General features: G+C 40.6%; 1 protein-coding gene across 1 annotated transcript in view; it reads left to right on the forward strand.

The window, feature by feature from the left end:
* The window catches only part of nol4lb (nucleolar protein 4-like b), an 80,478-nt gene that overhangs the window by 49,372 nt on the left and 7,979 nt on the right, over positions 1-23,127 (forward strand). The gene's annotated exons all lie outside the window — the stretch shown is intronic.

Here is a 23,127-nt window from a genome sequence, read left to right on the forward strand (position 1 = left end):
TTTTATTTCGATTACATTGTTTTCGTAATTGTTGCAAGCCAAAATCTTAATCGAGATTAAAATACGATTAATTACACAGCCCTAACATGAAGCATGATGGAAATATAGAAGAAGCCCTGAGAGGCAAATAGAAAAGTCTGGTGATCCTTGTTGGAGCTCCTGCCCCCCCTCCCTCCCTATGAGCCCACTGTGCTCTGATTGGTCAGCTCGCCCACTCTGTTCTGATGAGTCCACCACCGTTACAGCGAAACATCAGTGATTATGTGTTACAATGGCGTTTGTTAGCAACCAGAAAATGACACCAGTAAGGACAAACATAGGAGAATGCTGCGTGGGGTCTGGGTAACGTGTTGGCGGGACGTTGCGTTGCTCGCTGCTGCGAGGAGCGGACCGCATTTTTTACTTTTTTTATTTTATCTCTTGTCAAGCAACAGAAAACCTTTATGCCTATTTGGTTCAAAAGAGTTCCAACTTGTAAATTATTATCCTTCCAGTAATATTACTCTTTGCTTCTTCATTTATTTTGCCCATTAAAACCTTTTTTGTATAGGTTATTACCTCAACTGATGATTGAATGAGAGGTTGTTGAATGCTTTATATTTAGTGGAGCACTTTAAGGTACATTTTATTCTGAGCTGGGCCAGGCCTGCACAATGGTCATGTATTGTATTTTATTTATTAGTTTAAAATTAGCTCTGGAAAAGCATCATAATTGTCCCTTAAGTTTAGCAGAGAAGCCCTCCACCTGCTGTCACTGTAACAGTGGTTCTCCTTTTCCTTATTTTCTTCTGTACATTTAGGAGAGCGTCTGTGAAATGGAATTGTAACTCTAGCATTTGTTAACATGTGTATCACCTTGTAGTTAGTGTTATACTTTCTTAGTGTCACAAAGCCCGACATGTCTCAGAGGCATACAGAAAACTTGTCATGTCAGACGTGATAGAAATCTGAAAATAAAAACGAGACGGAAAAAAGGTATTATTACACATCAGTCTTAAACAAGTCTTAACAGAGAGTGAGATGTGCAGATGGTATACTTTCTCTTAAAATCCTACTCCCTCTAACACACACACACACACACACACACACACACACACACACACACAAAACATGATTCCTGGTGTGTGGATTGCTGCAGTTTGTTTTAAGTAGGTCATGAGGGCAGTGTTGACCATTACAGCCTCTGACTGAGGCAAGCAGCTTACCTCACTCCCTATTAATAGACACACACACACACACACACACACACACACACACACACACACACACACACACACACACACACACACACACACACACACACACACACACACACGTCAACAGGCAGGAGATCATTGGAGGATGTATAACTTAACGTAGCATTATTGCTGACATACAGTATAGTATGTGTGTCGTAAGAGACAAGACACTGGAACTTAACTTGTGTTTTGATGAGCTACAGAAGTGATTCATAGACCAAGTGAAACATACAGTGTACATTTAATACCACTCATCAACTTTGATGCTGATGTCTTCTCTCCTCCGATCAGCAACAGCTGTCTGCTCTCATCCACCACCTCTGTCTCGCTCTGGCACTCAACCACAAAACTGTTATGCACATAATGCGCCAGTCTTATAGCGATGTAGTGCATAAACTAGGTTGATTGCATGTAAAACCTATTAAAGGATGCACAATATAATGTGTTTACCAAGAGATAACCGATGTAATGTAGATAATGCACACTTTAGGAGAAAGTGAGCAAAGGTTATCCGACCTTACATCCTTGTTGTTAATAACAAAAACCAAGAACAATGTTGACTATTCAAATGTTTAATTTAATTTGTACAAGTAACATAAATGCAACAACTTGTTGTTCCCAACACAAAAGCTACATTCAGTTACTACCTCCCTCCCTCCTTTTCCATAATACATTTTCTTCAAGGTTGCACATGAGCAGCAGCAGCAGAATAGGAGAGAACAGGAGTGAGAGGAGGGAGAAAAAGAGGAGGTTGGGTGAGAGAGGATATTGGGAGTGAAAAGAGCAGAGCTGAAAGGAAGCCAAAAAATGATGAGAGAGATGGAGCGGGAAGAGGAGAATTAAACAGATGGAGTAGAAAATGAGGGAAGAGGAGAGGCTGTAAAAACGAAAGGGGGGGTGGAGAGAGGAAGGGCGAGGCACAGCAAACAAGAGGGAGAGTTAATGGGAGAAAGAGAGGAAGACATGAGGAACAGAGCCAGAAGGCAGAGGGAGAAGCAGAAGCATACAAAATCAGAAGGCTGCATGCAGGAGGAAGGGTGTTTACACGCTTCTGAGGAATCATGTGCTCCCTCCTACCCTAAATATGTCAGGAAAACCCCAACTGCTCCGTTACAGTCACATTCTTTCTGCATACCGCATTACATTTAGAGCAGGGGTGTCAAACTCAATTTCATCGAGGGCCATATTCGCATAAAGGTTACTCTCAAAGGGCCGGTTGTAACTATATAAATATATATATAAAATAATGTATTATATTACATTATTGCCTCTGAATTGGATTATTATCGGATAGGGTAATAACTTAGTAATTAACTACGTCTGAATGCAGAAGTCCAGGGCAAATAATTGCAAGTCTCTTCAGTGCGCATGTCACAAAACGAGATGCATTGTGGGACATGTAGTTTATGGGCAACCTGCTTCTGTAAAGTGGCATGTAACCGTATAATAAACGTATTATATTCTTTGCAAGCTCTTGCGGGGCCACATAAAATGAAGTCGCGGGCCGGATTTAGAGTGTTATAGTTTTGTTTTTTTTAAATGTACATACACTGAGTGTCTTCCAGATTGTGGGTTTGAGTATTTTTCATCCACTTTCTCTATTTACCATCTGTCATTCAACTCAAATGTAAACAAATCAGGGTCTCATTGTGAACAGTTTTCTGTCCAATACTGTCATTTCTATGATTTTGAACTAAAACTCTCACAATATAAAGTTTTAATATTTCATTCATTTATCAAATGGGTGGTGCTCAGTGATGTTGTGTCTATTTGAAGGTTGTGACACAGCTGACACAGTTTTCTAGTTCGAACCAAAAAGCGGTCACTCATCTATATTCAAAATTCCTCTGTACGTTTGCTTATAAAAACACCCCAGGTTTATTATCTTTTATGGTCACGTTGTAACCTTGGTTAAGATAAATGCTTCGGAATCTTTTTTTTAAATTTTTGTCGTAGTTTTTTTACTAAGGTTTTAAACCAATAGAAAGTTAAAGGTGACCTATCATCCAAAATGCACTTTTGTACGTCTTTTATACATGAATATGTGTCCCCGGTGTTCCAGGGAACTCACCAAGTGTCAGAAAACTCAACCCTCTCTATTTTCCTCCATACCCAAATCTCTTAAAAAGGGGCTGCAACGGATCTGATACAGACTGATCCAGATTTGAACACTTCTATGACGTCACAGAAGTGGTGCTACGGCTATTGGGCCAACTCCACCAATCAGGAGGAGACAGACATTGCCGTTCGAAAGCGCTGGAGACGCTGTAGTACATATGCCAGGCCTGTAGATGGTGCTGTTCTCACATAATCAGCCCATGCAAAGAAAGTGTTCAATTGAGCGAAATGAGGAATGGCTAAAATGCATGATCTGTTTGGTATTTTGAAAAATAAAAAGTATAAATATGCCTTATATAGGTATGGTCCTACACTATATTATTCAAATATAGCATGATAGGTCCACTTTAAGCAGTGAATGCAACACAGTGTTATAATGATAACATTTCAATGACAAATACTGTCACAGTAGTTAAAGTTCAATGTATAACCTTTACTACAACAAATTAAATATTTGTAATCAAGATATGAGAGAAAGGTAATTCATTTTGGTTGAAATTTGGTAGATAGATAGCTTGAAGCTTTAAGCTTTTATTTTCTACTTTTACATATTATGTTATTCAGGTATATAAAAAACAAAAAACATTTGCTTCCTCAAAATGAAGAGGCGTTATAATGTTTCCACTGATAACAGTCTTTGTTTGAATTGTTTGCCAATATCACTGAAGGGTTTTATTACTTTTCTACACAGAAACTCTGATATTTCAAACATAAGCTCTAAAAATGAATCATTGATCATCCTCCTGATGTGATTTGATTAATAAACAGCATACCTATCAATGACACCATGATTTAAATAAGGGATATGGATATATAGGGAAAAGATACAACAGTTATGAATCGCCCCAGCTGATGTTGGGGAACCTCAATGATGCAACACATCGGCATTTCTTCTTTGCTCTTTTCCTCATTGAGGTGTATTGAGTGGAGCAGACACAAGAACAGATATGTAAAGAGCTGTTGAAGTACATTTACATCGGTGTGAGTGGAAGTGCATTCAGCTCCACAATGATTTAGACTGGAAAACTGAACCAGGCATAAGCATGCCTTTGTAAATCAGATGAAGTACTCCTATCATTATATTTATCTTTGTGCAGACATGGCTTTGTCTCTTTACAAAACTAGAGTTTTAAGCATTTTATGAAAATTGAAATATTATCATTTTACATAAATGTTGTTTTTTTCTGGTTTATCTGCATTACAGTAGAAAGATGTAATAATCAAATGTTTTCATAATTGTTTCAAGTCCATTAAGTGATTATATCCAAATGACTGATTATTTATCAAAAATCAGATTGTGTAAATATTTGGAATAAGGCACCAATTTTGATATCAATATATTTGGCCAAAATTAGATTAGATTATTCTCCACATCCTAAATCACACTATGTTCAAAGAGGCTGTACCTGGGATCTGTTATTTTGGTTTCTTAATTGCTGAGAGCTCAGTTATCTGTGAGACTGCAGTACTGTTCAGTGTGTTACTGACATTTGATGCACACCAGTGTGTTACTGAAGGCCTGCACATGTTCATACAGCTCAGATAGTTTTATAATATTTCTTGTCTGTTTGCCGTCTGCAACGGCACGGTGTTACTGTGTGTATGCGTCTGTAATTCAACACAATGCATCTGTGGGTGTGTTCATACAGACAAAAGTGTGTGAATGTGTTTGTGTGTGTATGTCCTTTCCCGCTCAGATATTATCCTTTCCCACTCAGACATTATCCTTTCCCACTCAGACATCATTGTGTGTCCCACTCGATGACATCAGTGTGTCGTGTGTCGTGTTGTGTCGTTGTGTGTTCGTGTGTAGTGTGGTGTGTCGTGTGTGTGTGTGTGTGTGTGTGTGTGTGTGTGTGTGTGTGTGTGTGTGTGTGTGTGTGTGTGTGTGTGTGTGTGTGTGTGTGTGTGTGTGTGTGTGTGTGTGTGTGTGGCAGTACGTTTCCATGTGCACAACAAGCAGTCTCGGCTTTTAGCCTGGAAGAAGAAAATATAAGTACTAGACTAACCGAGCCCCGCCTCCTCTGCATCACTTTATACATCTCTCTCTCTCTCTCTCTCTCTGTCTTGCATGCTCTTCTTCGGTTCCTTCTTTGTCCAGCATTTTCCTCTTCTCACCCACACATTCATGCTCTCTGTCCTTCTCTCCTTCTCCCCCTCGTCTCTCACATTTCTTATTTCGTATTGTTTCTTCCATTCTTTCACTTCTGCAGCGTGGGAATCAGACATGATAGCTTCTTCTCCTCAATCTGCTCTGCCTCCCCTCTTCTCTCTCCCTCCCTTTGATGCAGACCAGGAGGGGAGGAGTGGCCCATTGTTCCCCTCCTCCCCTCCTCATATCCCAGAGCTCAGCTTCACTGTCACACAGTGTGTGTGTTTTTGTTCTGTATGCTAGTCTGTTTCTGGCCTGAGGTATTTTGAACATGTTTCCAAATGCTATATTTATGATGTTTTGAGTTAGAAAAGCTGAACCCCCATTATCTTAGAAAATGAAATCATAACAAGTTAGTGTCATTCTGTACTGTACGCTGTACGGGCGGATATGTGCTGATTCATGTTGGATGTCGTGGTTTGCTGTTGTTTCCTCTGTGATGTAGCAGTTACATGAATAACCTCTAGCAAGACTTTGCTGTTTGTGGATTTTTTTGAATGGATTTTCTAAATCCTTCCTCTCACACTACCTCCTAATGTCTCCTAGTAATTCTAACGAACCTGAGTTTTGTTTGTGCAACATTTCCATATTCTCACATTTAAATATTTGACACCTGAAGGCTCCAAACCACACGATATACAGTAGATCCAGTTATTGGTAGTAAGATCCTCCAGGTGAACAGCAGCTGTATCCCTGTGTTGGCTGAGATGATTTCCCTCACTGTCTTCCCCCTCTGCTGCCCACATGATGAAATATTAATTTACTCCGATCAGAGGAGGGAAAGTGGCTTTGTGTGTGTGTGAAAGAGAAAGTGACTGCTCATATCCAATCCATCTTCTATTCTGTCTCTGACTTCCTCCTTCTCTCCTGGGAGACAGTACAGCTCTATCCTCAGTACAGCAGAGCAGAGAATATTCTGTGTATTTTCATCTAAATAGTTCAGCGATACTCAGTTCAAGTGAACTTTAAACCCTAAGGAAGAGTGGATCTTGAAAATGAAAGAGAAAGATAGAGAAATTAAACACTTATAGTTAAATGCATAGTCCAAATAAATAAATATTTATCTGCTCTCTGTGTCTGAAGATTACACCCTAAAGAAATTCAATTTGTGTTGCCATGCATGTGTTTTGAACTTTTGACATGCTCAAAAAAAGAACCTTTTAATTGAAGATGTTTTTGAAATAGGCCTGATGAGATGGGCTGGATTTAAAAGTTGTGGAAAATCTGAATCTTACGTTTGTGAATGTAAATTAATTCAAAACGATGTCTCCGTGTTTGAGAAAACTGCTTTACAGTACAGTAAGTCTTTCCTCTTTTTTTGTGTGAGTGTGTGTGTGTGTGTGCAGTTTCAGTTTCTATGAGTGACGGGAGGGAATTGGCAGAGAGGATTACATCTCATTAAACAGTGAGATTGATCTGTTCAGCTTGAGATTGCCATCAGAAGGATTAACTCTGCTGCTGATAATGAGTGACATAATGAATATGCCCCCGAGGCGTTCAGAGAAACATCCAACTGTGGCATTTTATTCTCTCAATATTATTTTTGTTGAAAGCAGCACGCTCTGATTTCATTTTCTGATCAGCTCGTTTGGGCACGGACATCTTTAATATCTATTTGAAATGAATGACGATATGTAATGTGTGACAAAGCATAGAAGAATGTGAGCTTTGGCTGTCGGCAGAGGCTTCAACAAGAACTGGGTACAGGCAACATCAACAAGTTGTGAACACGGCATAAACCATAGTTAAGTTAATACGGGAAACCTGTTAGCCAGTTGCTTATTATTTACACATTCAGCTGTTAAACAGAAACTTGATCGTTGATTTGGATATGTTCATAACTATCAGAGACACTTTATATCATCAAATTGTTTCTCACTGTCATTTGATACAGTACATTGGTATCATAAATAAATATCCATTCAAATCAATATTAGTCAAATTCCTTCTAAAGAAAACAGTAAATGCAAACTATGTATTGCATATTTTAGAGACACATTGTGTAAGAACTCATCGTTCTTTCCTTTTTTCTCCCGAGCCAATCGCTGCAGATTTCCATCCTGACTCCACAGCGGTAAATGATATGGAGAAAGCAGGAAAGTGTTGAGAACCGCAGGGCGACATTTAAATAACAAATTGAGCTGTGAATGTGTATGCTAATCATCATAATTGCTGAAAATGTATTCCGTTAATGTAGATAATTACAGTCTTTGCACTTTCCACATTTACATATATGTGTTTTGTTGACAAGGCTGAAATCTGCAGAGTGATTTTAGAGCAAATGAGAGGAAACAAGCCGTACAGTTCACTCTCTCCCTCCCTCCCTCCTCTTCACCTCCTTATCCCTCGCTCCTTCTCCTCTCTTTGTGCTGCTGGTGTCTTCCCTCCTCTTGTTAACTGTTCCTAAGACTGTGCATCTCTCTCTCCTCCCCTCCTTCCCGTCTATTCATTACGCTTCTCATCAGACCATTAAATAGGCTTTTTGTCTCTGCCTGTTAAAGCTTCAACAATAATGTCCATTTAAGATGGGTAAAGCTCTTTTCTCCTCATTTGTCTTTACTCATGCGCCCCTTCCCTGTACATTTTGTTTTAAATGTAGTAACTGAAGATAGCGCTCTACTTTATTCATAATAATAAATACTCTTTAATTCATCTCGTCATGAGTCCAGAAGGCATTCTGTGTTAGCACTGAGTGTCAGACCTCACTGCCCATTCACAACAAGGACGTCTCAGCAAAGATGGGTGACACATTCAAAGAAAAAACTAAACAAAAGTCCTGATGCTGGTGGTGGAAAATGCTCTCTAGAGGTATTTTTCTGTCTTATTAGAGGCATGTCAGACCAGTGACAATTAGCGTTGTATATAAATTGAAACAAACACATTCAAGTAGAGGCATTTCATCAACTCGTATCATCACTCTCATGTTTACAAACCAGCCAAACCTGAGAGATAAGAGTCAAACATCTTTGGTCACCTCAATGTATTGAAAACCTTCACATTAATTAATAACAGAAGATTGTGGAGTCCATTATGGTCAGGGAAAAAAGAGAGTCAAAGGAAAATGCTGATTTGGCAAATTTTGTTTTTCGAAGTAACATTGCTCTCATACGGTGCCTTTCATATGGATCAGTTCAAACCTAAACAGTGTCAAATGTGGCCACGTCAATCAAATATTTAGTTGTTTATCTTAAATTGTGGATCAGTGCAACCAGATGAAACCCTTCAAAATAAAGTCATCAATGTGCAAAACAAATATTATCCGAATGAGGTCAGTGGTTTGCCAGATCAGCTTCAGACAGAAACACACACACAACGGAAATCACGACCTCCGGCAGGGTTTGCGGAGAAATTCAATTATAAGTTATATTTATGTTCTTCCTGCTATGCTTTGTTCCTCTTTTTTGTATCTGCCTTCATCTTTAGAAAGGCTGACAAATGAGCCAGTATTTGGCAGCATGTGGCAAGTGGTAGTTTCCCAGCCTGGAGAGGATGTCAGTCAGGAAAAACACATTCAGCTGGAGATATTTTAGATTACAGGGAAACACTGTCCTCTCTGTCCTGGGAGAGAGGCTCCAGGACGGATCGCCACCGAGCCGCTGCCTCTCCCATCAGCCTCTGGGGCAGCATCATCTCTCTGGAGCCGGGCCACAGAGATGATGGACAGCAGAGAATTAGAGAGAGAAGTGGGTGAAAGGGCGTGGAGCGAGAGAGTGTGAGAGAGAGAGGGAGGACAGAGGATAAACCAAAGTGTGTGTGTGTGTGTGTGTGTGTGTGTGTGTGTGTGTGTGTGTGTGTGTGTGTGTGTGTGTGTGTGTGTTGGCATCGCGGCTGGCTCCCGTCCCATTAGCCCGTTGACTGACTGCCGGCTGGATCCTGCGTTACTCTGCTGCACACGGCTCTGACTCTGGATTACAGCATCACAGATATTATCTCACCTCATTATCCTGCTCACCTGAGATGATGCATTCCATCATCGGTTATAAAAAAAAAAGAAAACTGCTGTGGGCTTCCCCTGCCTGATGTGAAGCGTAGCCTTTGGCTCACTGGGTCTGTGTAATTGACTCAGCGCAGAGATAGAACTTCCACATGTTTTAACGCCACTTTGGGTGGCTGCCAAGAAATGTTTGAATAGAAAGTACTAATAGTACTACTGTCTATACCGTTTTACATTTAATAACAAGAAACAACAGGGCTGTGCAATATATCTGCAATGAATACTTTACATAACAATGTTTTCCAATATTAAAATATATCATAATATAGACAATATCACATAAACAAATATGGAATGTTCTGGTTTATTTAAGTTGTTATTCTATATTAGGTAAAGTGATAACACATTTTATATCAAAATGAATTTTGCCTCTACAGTTTATTTTGATTCAGAGGCTCTTCTATCCTGAAAGCACAATAACAATCCAATTCAAAAAGAGAAACATAAACAAATACAGACATCTTATTGTCTCCACTTGACTTGACCAAAGGCAGACAGATGAGGGGTGTAGTTTAAAGGCGTGTGTGTCTGTGTGTGATCAGTGCTGGGCTGTGACAGCGGTGTCTTTGTTGCTTCTCTGCTGACAGTACCATCCTCCTATTCTGCCCTGATGACCTTCTATACCCCCTTAATACTGAGGAGCCTGTCTCCATCAACACACACACAAACACACACACACACACACACACACACACACACACACACACACACACACGCACAAAGGCAAAACTTCTAACAGCACACAGACTCACACAGAATACTTTTTGTGATTTTTTTATTCAGTAAATCCAGGCAGTATGTTGACTCACTCTCTCTGCTGAATCACAGGAAATATATCTATATGCTATACAGTATATCTTCACCTATAGATCATCCTGCTTTTGAGTCAGTGGATATGCTGCCTGAAACGTTAGGCTTTAAAATGGTGAGTCAGTGAAGGGCAGTTAAGCAGTAACACATGTGTTGCCAGGAAGAAGCTCAGTTCATTCTTCTTTCAGATAAATACCTTTTTCCTTTCAAAGTAGTGATTTTGTTTGTATGTAAACCCGCTCGCCTCAGTCCAGAATCCAGACATATCTTACGTTTACTCTTCCTGTCGTATCTTGTGCTCATCTTTTTGCATATGAGAAGGGAGGGGACATCAGTACTGGAGTCTCAACTTTGAACAAAAAAGGCAGAGTTTGAAAACCAAAGGAGAAAGAGATCAGAGAGGCGGATATAGATTGTAAGAGGACAAAGTGCTGAGGGACAGATTAAATAAGGGCATATTAAAGCTCATATAAAATCATAAATCATCGAACAATAAAAGAGAGCACAGAGTGTATTAAGTGTAGAGAAGATCTGGTTCTCGTGCAGCTGCTGTTTCCAGCCCTTTGAAAACAGAACAGCCTTTTCTTTATCTCTCACTATCCGTCTCACTCTCTCAAATTGATCCGGCTTTTAGCTATTACTTTGCAAATACTCCGCTCTTTCTCTCCCTCGGACATATCATCCATCAACATCAGGTTTCTACTGCTGGAGCTTTTAGAGGAGCAGTTTTGTGTCATGATGCAGTTTTAGTTGTGTCTGTGCTTCTCGGTTTGATTTTTATAACTCACTAAGGAGTGATTATCTGTCCAAGCTACTGACGCCTCGGGTGGAGGTCCAGTGAAATCTGGTGGTGGGTCGGGTGTGTGTAGGTCGTTCGATTTATTGAATGCTTTTGAATGCATGCATAATGAGTATGTGTGTGTCTGTGTGTGTGGTGTCCAGATTGCCCTCCGTAGCCTCCATGCAGGTGTCCAGGTACCAACACACAGACTCTTTGGAGATAGCAGGACACTTCAAAGACGTTAGAGGACATTCACACTGCAGGAGGCACTCCTTAACTCTCCCTCTCTTATTCTCTCTCTTCCTCCCCCGCTTCTTCATTCTGTGCGGATGTTTAGGGGATTTATACAGCTTGTCTGCATACTGTATATTGTACAGGTCCAGGAGGAATATTCATGTACTGCATATAGATCAACTTCACAAATCTTCTGACTTCTCTTTATTTCTTATCTCCTGTTTCTCCTCTCACTCTCACATATATAATCATTTTCTGTTTATCGTCTTTAAATCTCGCCATTTTAAAACATGAACACATGCCCACCATTACACCATTCCGGAGCCCAAGGTGATGTCTTTCAAAAAATTGTTTTGTCTGAAGAACGGCTTTGTCAAGCATGCATTCACTCCTGGTAGCTCACTTAATGTAAACCCTATTCTGTGTTGGTGTCTAATGAAGACTGCTTTTATATAAATGGCAGGGCTGTTTTCAGTCTAAACATCAAATAACAGTCCAAGACCCAAATATATATTCAGGGTATAAAGTATTTCTGAATGCACCAAAAGCAAATCATCAAATCATCACATTTGAGACAGAGGAATAAAAAGACGTTTGGTGTTTTTGTTCAAACATGAATTGAATCTACAGTCATCATGGTGGGGCAGTTGGGCACACTTATGGTTGTTCTGTGAGAAAAGTGAACTTAATTAATTGTTTTAGAATAAAGTACGAAGTCACCAAGCAAATCTTGGAAAATCATAATTTGCACCGAAACGTTGTGACTATGAACCAGGTTGTGTGTTCATGTGAGTGCCAGCTGGTCCCGTCAGAAAGGGGGTCGCTGTCACCTCAGGAGGGGGGGAGGAGAAAATAAAGCTTGCCTATTTCGGAGAGACAAGGTGTGTGTGTGTGTTGGGGGGTTGTTGCTATAACGATGCCAGGCAGGGCAGGGCCATACGGTGCGGTGCGGGGTGCGGCATGCAGTCACTGTCAGAGCTAGCAAGCAGCTCGTGCCGCGTTTTAGCGGGATAATCCATTGTAATCCCACGCGGGGGAGTCGCCGGCTCATTCCCCCCATCACCAACTCCTACTCCCCCCTTTTCTCCCACAGCCTCCCTTTGGCAACCCTCCAACCTCCCTTGGGATAGGAGGCTGAGGAAGAGGAGGGGGAGTGAAGGAATTAGCATCTGTTACCACTCTCGCTCAGGTTAGCTCCTCAGAGCAGGGGAGGGGGGGGGAGCCTCTAGCTGTCACTGCGTAGTGAAGCCTTAAATGAAAAACGACAGGGGACGACCCATTAGAGCCTCTCTCTCTCCCTCCATCCATCCATCCCTCTCTACTCCTCCCTGCTCCTTTTTACTTCCCTCTACCCTCTCACCCTCCAGTCTGCACACTTCTCTGCTTCCTTCTCCTCTCTTCTCTTTCTCTGTTGATTCTTTAGTGTATATTCTCGCTCCCTCTTACTCTCCTCCTAACATTTGTTTCTGCTGGATTCTCTTCTTCCTTTTATTCCTCCTTAAGTTTCCACCTCTCCTCTTTTTCCATCTTCTTCTTCTTCTTCCTGCAGCACTTTTCTCCTCTTCATCTTAGTTTTACTAATCTTTCTCTCCTTCCCGTTCTCCTCCTCCTCTGCAGTCCACTCAACAACGCCCAGCCTGCTAATGACACTGAAATCGATTGTGTGCTCTTAATAGCCGACAGATAATTTTAGAAATTTATTTTTTCTTTGTTTTGGGCATGGCCATTTTGTGAGGTGTGTGTGTGTGTGTGTGTGTGTGTGTGTGTGTGTGTGTGTGTGTGTGTGTGTGTGTTTCTTTATTGTTTGTGAACAAGTGAGTGTCTCAGTTATGCTCTAATACGAATGTTATATTCACATGCTCACAACTTTTTTTAGATAAAGTGTTGTAAAAGACATATCGTTTTTTTTTTCTTTAGATAACAGTACATTTCTCTCTGATTTTATGAATAAAAGCTGAAAAATATTTAAGGTTCTTCTTTATCTGCGTTTTTCCCGTATAATTACCAGTTTGCCTACTATAAATATTAAAGTAATCTTAATAATAATCTTAATAATCTTAGCAGCAAGTCATTAACATTCTTGAATTTATAATGATAATTTGAAATGATGAATAGACCTTTTCACCAAATCAAATATTTTGACTTGTAAAGCAGGAAAAGCACCAGTGTGTAGAAGAAGTTTTATGGTCCTGGTATAATGCATCCTGGCTTACTGGCTGCTGGTGCTAGTTGGAACAGAGCCATTATTAATGTTATTGGTTACACCTTCGCTTTAGCAGCCATTCGTCAAATATCTGCAATGAAAAGATTATTGATAAAAGCTAAATCTTAACAAATCGGAAACAAATTCAGTTACTTACCTGACTGCTCCAGCTCCTCGGACATCTCAAAACAAGAACAACACATTGTTTAATCAGATGTGAATTTATAATGTTCGGCATTTACCTCATCAGTACCACTGATTTGTACATACTATACATTTGACACAGCGAAAAACAGTTGAAGTACTTTAAAGCAGCTGAGTTACTCTAACTTGTGGTGTTTTGGAACAATAATGACACATTAACAACAATGCTATACATAATGGAGCCTTCAAAATGAACATCTCAAATGACACAGATAAACAATGTTTCAGTGTAATGCCGCGCATCTCGGCCAACAGGAGGAATGTTTTCCTGGTTCCTTCTAGGTTCATATCATGTTATGTCGTGCATCTCGGCAAAAAACTGAGAAATGTCTTCCTGGTTCTTTATTGAGTCATGTCATGGAGGAGTGTTATTTGATGCAATCCATGGGGGGCTTGAGCTGAAAGGGCTATGTGTAATCCTCCAGAGGCTGCATTTTGCAGTCTTTCACTTGGGCACTGCCAGGGGAGTTGCGAAATGTGCGATTAACGGCAAGCTTTGGGTGGAGAGGAACGTTCTGCAAATGCACATTGCTGCTGGTGTGAACAGTTTTTGGATGGGAAATATCCTCAGGGAGTATTACACATAAGTGTGTTGTTTTGTTTTCACACCCTTGGTGCATAACGGCCCCTCCCACAATCAACTCACTAAGTCAGTTATCAATAATTAATAAACCTGTTCAGAGATGTAGACAGGTGACTAGCTGGAAAGCCTTTACTTATGACAAACTTGACACAAGCCGCTAATAAATTGAAAGTTATTTATGAAGGTTGTTTCCTGTAGACTCCAGCAGTGCCAGGATTTTGTTCAGACAAGGCATATCATTTAGTTAAACAAAGTGAAGCCTGTGATCTTGTTCAGGCCGATTAAGTCCGATGCTACTCTGACATGACAAACTCTTCTGCATGAAGCATATATCAAACGCACCCTTTCATTATGGCTGGCAGTGTTCGGTCACTGTTCTCTGCCCCGTCTGCACACCACTCACCTGAAACCTGTTCTGTAATTTACTGCTCTTCATATTAAAGCTGACACTGACAAATAGCTTTTTATGTTCGTTCATCATTCATATAAACTACCAGGTAGAGTGCACTCAGTGCATTGTGGCCGATGTGGTTAATCACGTTTAGTTTATAGTCTGGTTAATAACATGCAGACTTCTTCCCCCATCAACTATTTGATTTGTTGAAGAGTACGATATTACTTAGAGTATTTCAGCCGACCAAGATTTTCTTTGGTTGAAGTCTGAATGAACACAAATTGCTTTGGCATTTAATATCTTTTTGAAGTTTTGAAGCAGTTTTAGGTAGTATTAAAACCATGATAAACTTTTAACCGTGGCTTTCTGAGAGCTTTAGTTACCTTGTTTGCCTCTCAGTACAGAGTGAAAATAAAAACCTCTATCTTCAGCCTTGTGTGAAGAATGACTTTATATGAATAGCTATTTTGACACGTTAAAAACCATAAAACTGATTATTGTTCGCAAAGAGAAATTGGTTTAAAAACACATTCCACTTGTAAACTACTGTAAAACCGAAGGTTCATCCAGGACACAAGTTCAGTTCTGCTGCTGCCTGACAAAGGTCAGAGCGAGCCAGGGGTCATTGCTGCATCCTATGTCATGTGACTGCATGACGCACAATTCACATACAGACACCCACATGCACACACATGAGCTCAGAGCGAGAGGAGGGGTCACATAATGTGGCCTGTGTGACGGACACACAATCACACAAAGCTTTCATTCACATACACAATATCAGCGCGTACAAACACACACAAGGTCATTCTTTGCATTTTCAATAATAAATCATGATGCAACCAAACATAAAGCTAGTGTATAACATGTGTGCTCTAGGTACCTGCTGTCTGTATTGAGCCAAATAGGGTCTGTGTTATTATTTAAGTCAGTCTTGTACGAGTTGAAAACATATTTTCTCTCATGTGATACCTTTGGGTAGCTTCACAGAGGAGATAAAGAAAGCATGTTGGAGTTTGAGCGTAAAGAAGTGAGATCGAGGAAGACATTAGCGAGTGGAAGGGAGCGGATTGGAGCAAATGGAGAGTTGTGAGCCAGCAGAGGAGAACTGACATCAGGGGAAATAAATGGAGGGAACCAGGAGGAGGGGAGATGATTTCCACCTCAGCAGGGAGAGTGTTTGCCAGTGTAAGCGGGGGTACGACCCCCCCTGGTTACTGTGTGTACGGCAACCGCATTAAAGAAACAATCTTCCTAATTAATGCCAGGGTTTTTAATCTGCCATATTTAAATCAATGCACAAATGCCCCCATCGCTACAATAGAGACATTGATTTGTTGCATTCTCCCCAGGCTGAAATGTAAAATATCTTGTGACGATTATTAAATCATATTGATTGAAACTTGCTCTTTTCTCCCGTTCAAAGCTGCACTCAGGTGATGTATGTCTCGTTTTTTAATTAAAGGGCGGTTGCTCTCAAGTTCACAAAGACTTATGTCCTCTGTCTAATTAGAAATGACTGCTAGTTGACTCAAAATCTCCAGGGCCACAAGTATCATCAGAGCATATTGGATATTTCTCTGGTTTGACAGAAACTAGTATCAGTGTCCTGAGCTCTACAACAACAACATGATGAGGTTTATCACATTGCCTCCTCGATTATCCATTCCCTTGTATCATGTTTGATAAGTTCATTGTTTCTGATAATCCTTTACATCATTGTCCGTGTTTGGAGTTGTTCAACTTATTGGCAGTGCTATGAGTAGATAAGGAGAACTACATTACATATAGGTGTTTAAGTACTCTTACCCACTTTTTGATGGATTCTTTCTCTTTTTTATTCATTTTTTACATTTATGTCCTGGTCAACATGGAATTTTAAGATAGGTTGAACTGATTGGATGTAATCAGTGAAAGGATATGTCATGACTGATATAGAGAGTGAACTATTAAACCTTCTCATGTAGTTCTTGATCAGGTTGAGTCCTGATTCAAACAAATGAAAAGAAGCTTTCTTTAAACGCAGAAAAACATGCAGAAGTTGTAGAAAACAGATGATTAGGTATATTGACTATGTGGGGAGACTGCTCTGTAATGTAACTCTAGGATGACAGGTATGACGCCTCATAACTTGAAACCTTGCTTCTAATTTACCTTCCTGATTATCTGAACTCTGCGGATAAACCTGCTGATGTATGCAAGTGTCGAAACAAAGACCACTGATATAACAACGGAAGAATGTTGACTTGTGTTTCAGAGCAGGAGTATAAGACTCATTTAATAATTCTCTCTTTGCATCTCTTCCTTCTCTTCTTCACATGATTAACTAAAAACCGGCAGGCTGATTATTTACGGCGTGTGAGAAGCCCCACGAGTTTCCAACCCACCCCCCCACTGTTTTGCTGCGAGCAAACAGATTGACAGTTAATGCGACAGTTAGCGTGCCGTAAACACAGAAACACAACACACAGAGGCAACCTTTTCTCAGACACACACTCACGTTGATGGAGATGTGTGCTGCCAGGTTTGCTGAGGCAGCATCTTCCTCCTCCTCCCAGTGGATTGTGGGTTGAACAATGATTGACTGTCAAAGTCTTGGTCCACTTGTCCTGACTCTCTTTGGGGACGCACATGCTTTTAGCTCAATGTATGTTTGTCCTTGACACAAGAAGACATTTGAACCCCTTAAACACACCTTGTGCCCCTCGGGTTGCTGGGAACAATAAATACTGCCATGCATCACAGTCTCTGCACCCCCCAGGGACAGGTCCTGGGGGACAGGAGGGAACACAAGTGAGAGAGGAAGGGACTTAGGGAGGAGTTTGACAAGGAGGTGGAGGAGGACAGAAACATATCATGGAAAGGTGGAGCGAGATAAGGGGAAAGAAATATGGCTGCAGTCGGTCATGTTTTGTAGGTAGAGGGTGAAAGGTCACTCTTTAGCACTTACCTCTGTGAGTTCTTGAGAAATGACCCCCGCTGTGTCTCTCATTAAGTGCTGAGTCATGTAAAAGTGAAGGCAAAGGATTGACATGTTGCGTGCACCTTTGTGTAGGACAGCAGCTCTTGTTAACTCATGGTGACTCATTCACACTATACATTTCAAATATCCATAACAAATATGTTTCCAGTCCACCTCCATGTGATCAGAGTATTTCACTCAATGGTTGCCTATCCAATAAGATCACCATGACGGATATGTAGCATATTAAGAGAAGTTGTGCTGAAATGTCAGCTGTTTGAAGAGTAGCCCCTCTAAAAACAAATCCTATATCTAGAACTGAAACAATTATGTTATTAATTAAAACATATCTTTGGAGTCAACATTTTAAGATATGTATAAGTATGATTTCTAAGCTTCAAGTAGTTTCAACTTCTCAACTGTTAGGATTTGCACCTTTTCCCCACTTGATATAAAGTAAAATAAGCATGCATAAATGATTACTTCCAGGATAGCTAATGTAGTACATTTTGACCCTGAATCTGAAACATTAACTTGACTGTTAGCTTGGCAATAACATAACGCAGAGCACCCACACTACAATGCAGACATTGATAAATAACTAATCCCGAGTTCTTTGAAACACTTAGTTTTGTAAGAATATCCTAAAATGTCCTGTGCTGATTACTTCCACTACTGTTGTGCAAGTCAGCACATGTGTTTATCATAAAATGTGTAACTGAGTACATGTTCATATTCATGAATGAGTCTATTGTGCGGCACTCATCTTTGAGGACGCATCATGACTTCTAAACTCTGGGTGTCATGACTCTCATGTGCAGAAAATTATTTAAGTGAACGATAATGTTTCATGTGCTGTTTTACAGTCTGCCTTTGAAGTGGTTAATCCTCACCGAGCACAGCTACTCTACTGAGGAACAAATGTTTACTGTTGTTTTCAGCAGCGTTTAGCAAAGGTCATGAACAAACACAAGCTTACTGTGCGTACAAAGGATGATCTTGACTGCATGAGTTCTTACAGGAGACAGAGGGGAAGGCTAAAGACTTTGTTGTTCTGAGATACAAAAAAGAAAGAGACAAGAAACAGGAAGAGAGAAAAGGGTCAGTCTCCAAGATTTGGGAAGAAAATGTGGGGTAAAGAAGGATTTAGAAGGCTGCAATGTTATTTGGATATTCGGGTATTTCAAGATGGTCACAATGCCAGATGTAATGTGAAATAAAACACATGCAGTGACTTGGCACTATACACATGTTGAACCTCGTCCACAATTTGCATGACATGCAGGCGGACGTCCGGGATCAGGGTTAGAAACATCTGAAGCAGAGGATGTCGTACACATCGTCAAAACTTTGACATCCAAACCTTACATACGTATATCATTGCTGAACAATGACATACGACAGCATGAAATGATAATGTTGGAACAGTGAAGCCCTCTCAAACATTCTGACACACTATTGTCTGAAATCACGCTGTCCAGTAGCATAAAAGCCCCAGAAAATGTGTAGAAAAAACCGCAAATTAACAAAACAGTTTTAACTCCAGCTGAATGTTCAGATTTATTAAAATAAGAAATTGATGAGAAAAATATCTTTCTTTAAGATTTGTTTCCCTTGAACTAAGAGGACAAACATTGGATTTCGTGACCTTCAACAATAACCCGCTGCACAAAACAACACATTGTTCAGACTGCGGTTTCCCTGTTACAGTACCATGTAGTGTGATAGCGACATGTTATGTGGGGATAGAGAAAAAGAGAGCCAGGACACATTGCCGCAGGGAATAGAGGTAGAGGATGCATTTTGCTTCTGGAAGACAGAAAATCAAAAATAGATAGAGGCAGGCGCGGACAGAGAAATGAGAAAAATCCAAAGAATAGGCGTGAGGGAGGCTGAGGGGGAGAGCAGGGAGGCTGAGGGGGAGAGCAGGCGTCCCTCAGTGTGTGTCCGGGCGGGGATGGAGGGATGCAGAGATGGAGGTCTCGCTGCTGAGGGGGGATTTGTGTCAAGGCGGCAGGAATTAGGTTGGCCTTCGCCTCTATGCATGAATACTCCTGACACACACTCACACACACACTGCCATGCTTTTCTACCTCCAGGTCCCATGGCTTCCCTCTCGCTCACTCCCTCTTATCTCCCTTTAATTGTAAACCCCCCCTCCCATTCTCTTGCTCTCAAATACAAATTCATGCTTTATTAACATAAGTACAATATCAAGCCATGTTTGACATCAAAGTGTCAGATGACACATCATCTTCACACTCAACCCCAGACACCATGTATTTATCCAATCGAATGTTTGGTACAGTTCATATAATAATGAGAGCCAAAGAAGAAAAGAGATGTAATACAATTCTAAAAATCTCCCTCACGTGCCTGTCCCTTTGACTCAATCTCTCTCCACCCTTCCCCCTCCCATCCCCTGTCTCAATCCTCCCTCATCCTCTCCTCTCTCCCCTCTCCTCTCTCCTCCTGCTGCCCCCACCCCCGAGTAATGACCCTCTCCTGCACCTCCTCCTCCTCCTCCCAACCCCCTCCTGACCTCTTTCCTTCTGCCTGGCTGTGCCTCCCTCCATAGTGCATCACCCTCTCTCTCTTTACCCCAGTGCCTCCCCTACCCATCTCTCCCTCTCTCCATGCAGCGGTTTGGGCTCCACCCTTCCTTCCCTCCCTCCCCCACCGAAAGAATGACACAGTCGATACCATCCTCTGCCCCCTCTCTTTCTATGCATCACTTTTCCTTACAATCCGGTTGCTGCGTTTTAGGGCTGTTGACTCATTCAAACCCTCCTCTTCCTCTTTTTCCTACTCTCTCCTGTTTCTCCAATCAGCCGCTTTCTGTTTCAAATCATTCATTCAGTCTTTCTGCTCCGTCTCATTTAGCTTCTCCCGATGTTCATCAGCGGAAATCTCCCCGTGTCTTTCCATCTGTTTGTGATGCTGGGAATATTGCAGTGCATGTGCAGCACTAATTAAACATTGAACCATACATTTGGGTAAAATCGGAAGTCGCATGTAGGCTAATGTGAATGTTAAAGTGTGTCTCTTTATACCCATCCTCACTCTGTATGTGGTTATGGCAGTAGGAAAGCTTCATTGTGGTATGTGTTGAGGACTATGGAGCAGAAGTCTATCCTGAACTATAAAACTATCAGGCGTGCAGACATCCATCCCGCCTGCCAGCCTGCACGGCACACACCATTTATTCCACAACCACTTATTTAGAAGCCTGTCTGTCTGGAAAGAGATCCAGAGATCTTGAACCTGCTTCAACAATAAATACTAAAGCATTTTAAACCCTTGAACCCCATTCTCTTGTGTGTTTCATGAGAGTCCTTTTAGAGATACATTTGGAGACTTTCTTATGAAATCATTAAATAGGGAAACAGCTTCAACACTGACCTTGCTTATCGGTGTCCAAATTGTAATTGTGTTACTGTGATATGTATTGATATGTCAGTCAGGTACAAACTTTCTGCAGAACAAATATTTGTATATATTTTAACTACATATTGCTGATAATATTCTTGTATGTTCTAGGATTTGTTTGTCTTTAGCAGTATTTTTGTATTGTTATATTGATAATGTACTCATGTAATAATGTGTAAAGGATCTGAATACTTCTTCCACTAATACTGACCCCCCAATTACAGGTTAACTATGATGGTTGAGCACGCTTTCTTGCATTTTATAGACCAAACAATTAATTTAAAGGTTAATCAATAAGGAAAATGATTGTTAATTGCAGCTCTATTGGACAGGAGACACAGAGCTAACCACACACGTTCACTCTTGTTCTGGTTGTAGCTCTAAATGGAAGTTTGTACTCACTTGCACTATTTGAACCGTGAACATGGCATTAACAATGTTGATGTGAGGAAGAGGATGTTAGGGTGATTCAGAAAAAGTGGGAGGAATACAATCTTGGTAATGATGATGATGAGGTGGTGGTGGTGTGTTAAGGTGGGGGAGGGGTCTCTGTCATAATGCAGGGTGTTCACTGTGTTATTGTCTGGTCAGGCTGCAGACTTGATGGGTTTAATCAAACTCAACTCGACCCACAACAATGGCCTGCATCACTCTCAGAACAGAAAACCTCATCTCTGAAACTACACAAGCTCCAATGACCATTTTTGGCCTAGAATGTTATCTCTCACACCCTCATTGTTATTGCTGGCGCCAAGGAAGGCGTTAGCAGTCAGTGCACAGCCCATGGCTTTTAGAGAATTCAAATAATTTGAGGACTCATTATTTTCCTCCCACCAGCAGACACTTTGGAGATAATTTTCTCGTGTTATTGCTGTCACAGTCCCGCTGGCTACAGGAAGTCAGTAACCGTCGCCCAATTTCACTCCAGCTGTGAGACAGCTCTGGCTGTAATGAACACATTTCCTATTTTTCTGCAAAGTGAATCATTTTGTAATTTTCTTTCATAAAAAATAAATAATACCAATACAACATCTTCATTTGAAATAGAGAGCAAGGGTTCTGCAACACATAATATCTCTCTGAAGCTGAGAATAACTCAGGCACTGGTGACTTTTCGAGCTGTAGTTTGCTGAACGTAATATTGTGTGCCTGCTGTATGCAAGAAACCTGCAATCGCAATTCAAGGGTAAAGTGTACAGAAATAATATGTTATGAACCATTGAAGAGCAGAACAGAAGCAGAAACTGTTTCTAAGAATCTCATAGTGCTTCATGAAGGAAGCCTGCCATCTGCTGGGCATTCAGAAAGAGCCATAGAATTATACAGATGAATATGCCTTGTTTTTATGTGTCTATTCAGAACATGCACACATAACAGCAATCACGTAACATCTCGTTGATAATGACTGATTTAATTTTACACAGATTCTCACCTATCTGCATAGTTTTTAGATTTTGTTTATGTTAGGATCCATTAGTCACCTATACTCCCTGCAACAAGGCAAATACAAGAATGATAATGATGAAAATAGAAACATGATGTTGTACATAATGTGTGTAGATAATAGGCGGTTATGAATGACATAACTCACCTTCTAGTTGCCCCTTTAGTAAGTCATTGTGAGAATGACCTTTTTACTACGTTTTTCTTCTCTCATATTCACGTAATGTTATGTGTAAAAAACATCTGCTGTATACAATGTGTGTAGAATACAAGATTAAAATACTAGAGGTTAGGTTACAATATAATAAACCAACCTACTACTATAAAACATATACCGGTAAATACTAGTACAAGCAGTAATAAAAGTGTGAACAACTTTTTTTAAAGTGGACCTATCATGCTATATTTGAATAATAAGTGTAGGACCATACCTATATAAGGCATATTTATACTTTTTATTTTTCAAAATACCAAACAGATCATGCATTTTAGCCATTCCTCATTACGCTCAATTTAACACTGTCTTTGCATGGGCTGATTCTGTGAGAACAGCACCATCTACAGGCCTGGCATATGTACTAC

Source organism: Notothenia coriiceps, unplaced genomic scaffold (assembly GCF_000735185.1).
Source record: "Notothenia coriiceps isolate Sejong01 unplaced genomic scaffold, NC01 NC01_scaffold00032812, whole genome shotgun sequence".
Lineage (NCBI taxonomy): Eukaryota > Metazoa > Chordata > Actinopteri > Perciformes > Nototheniidae > Notothenia > Notothenia coriiceps.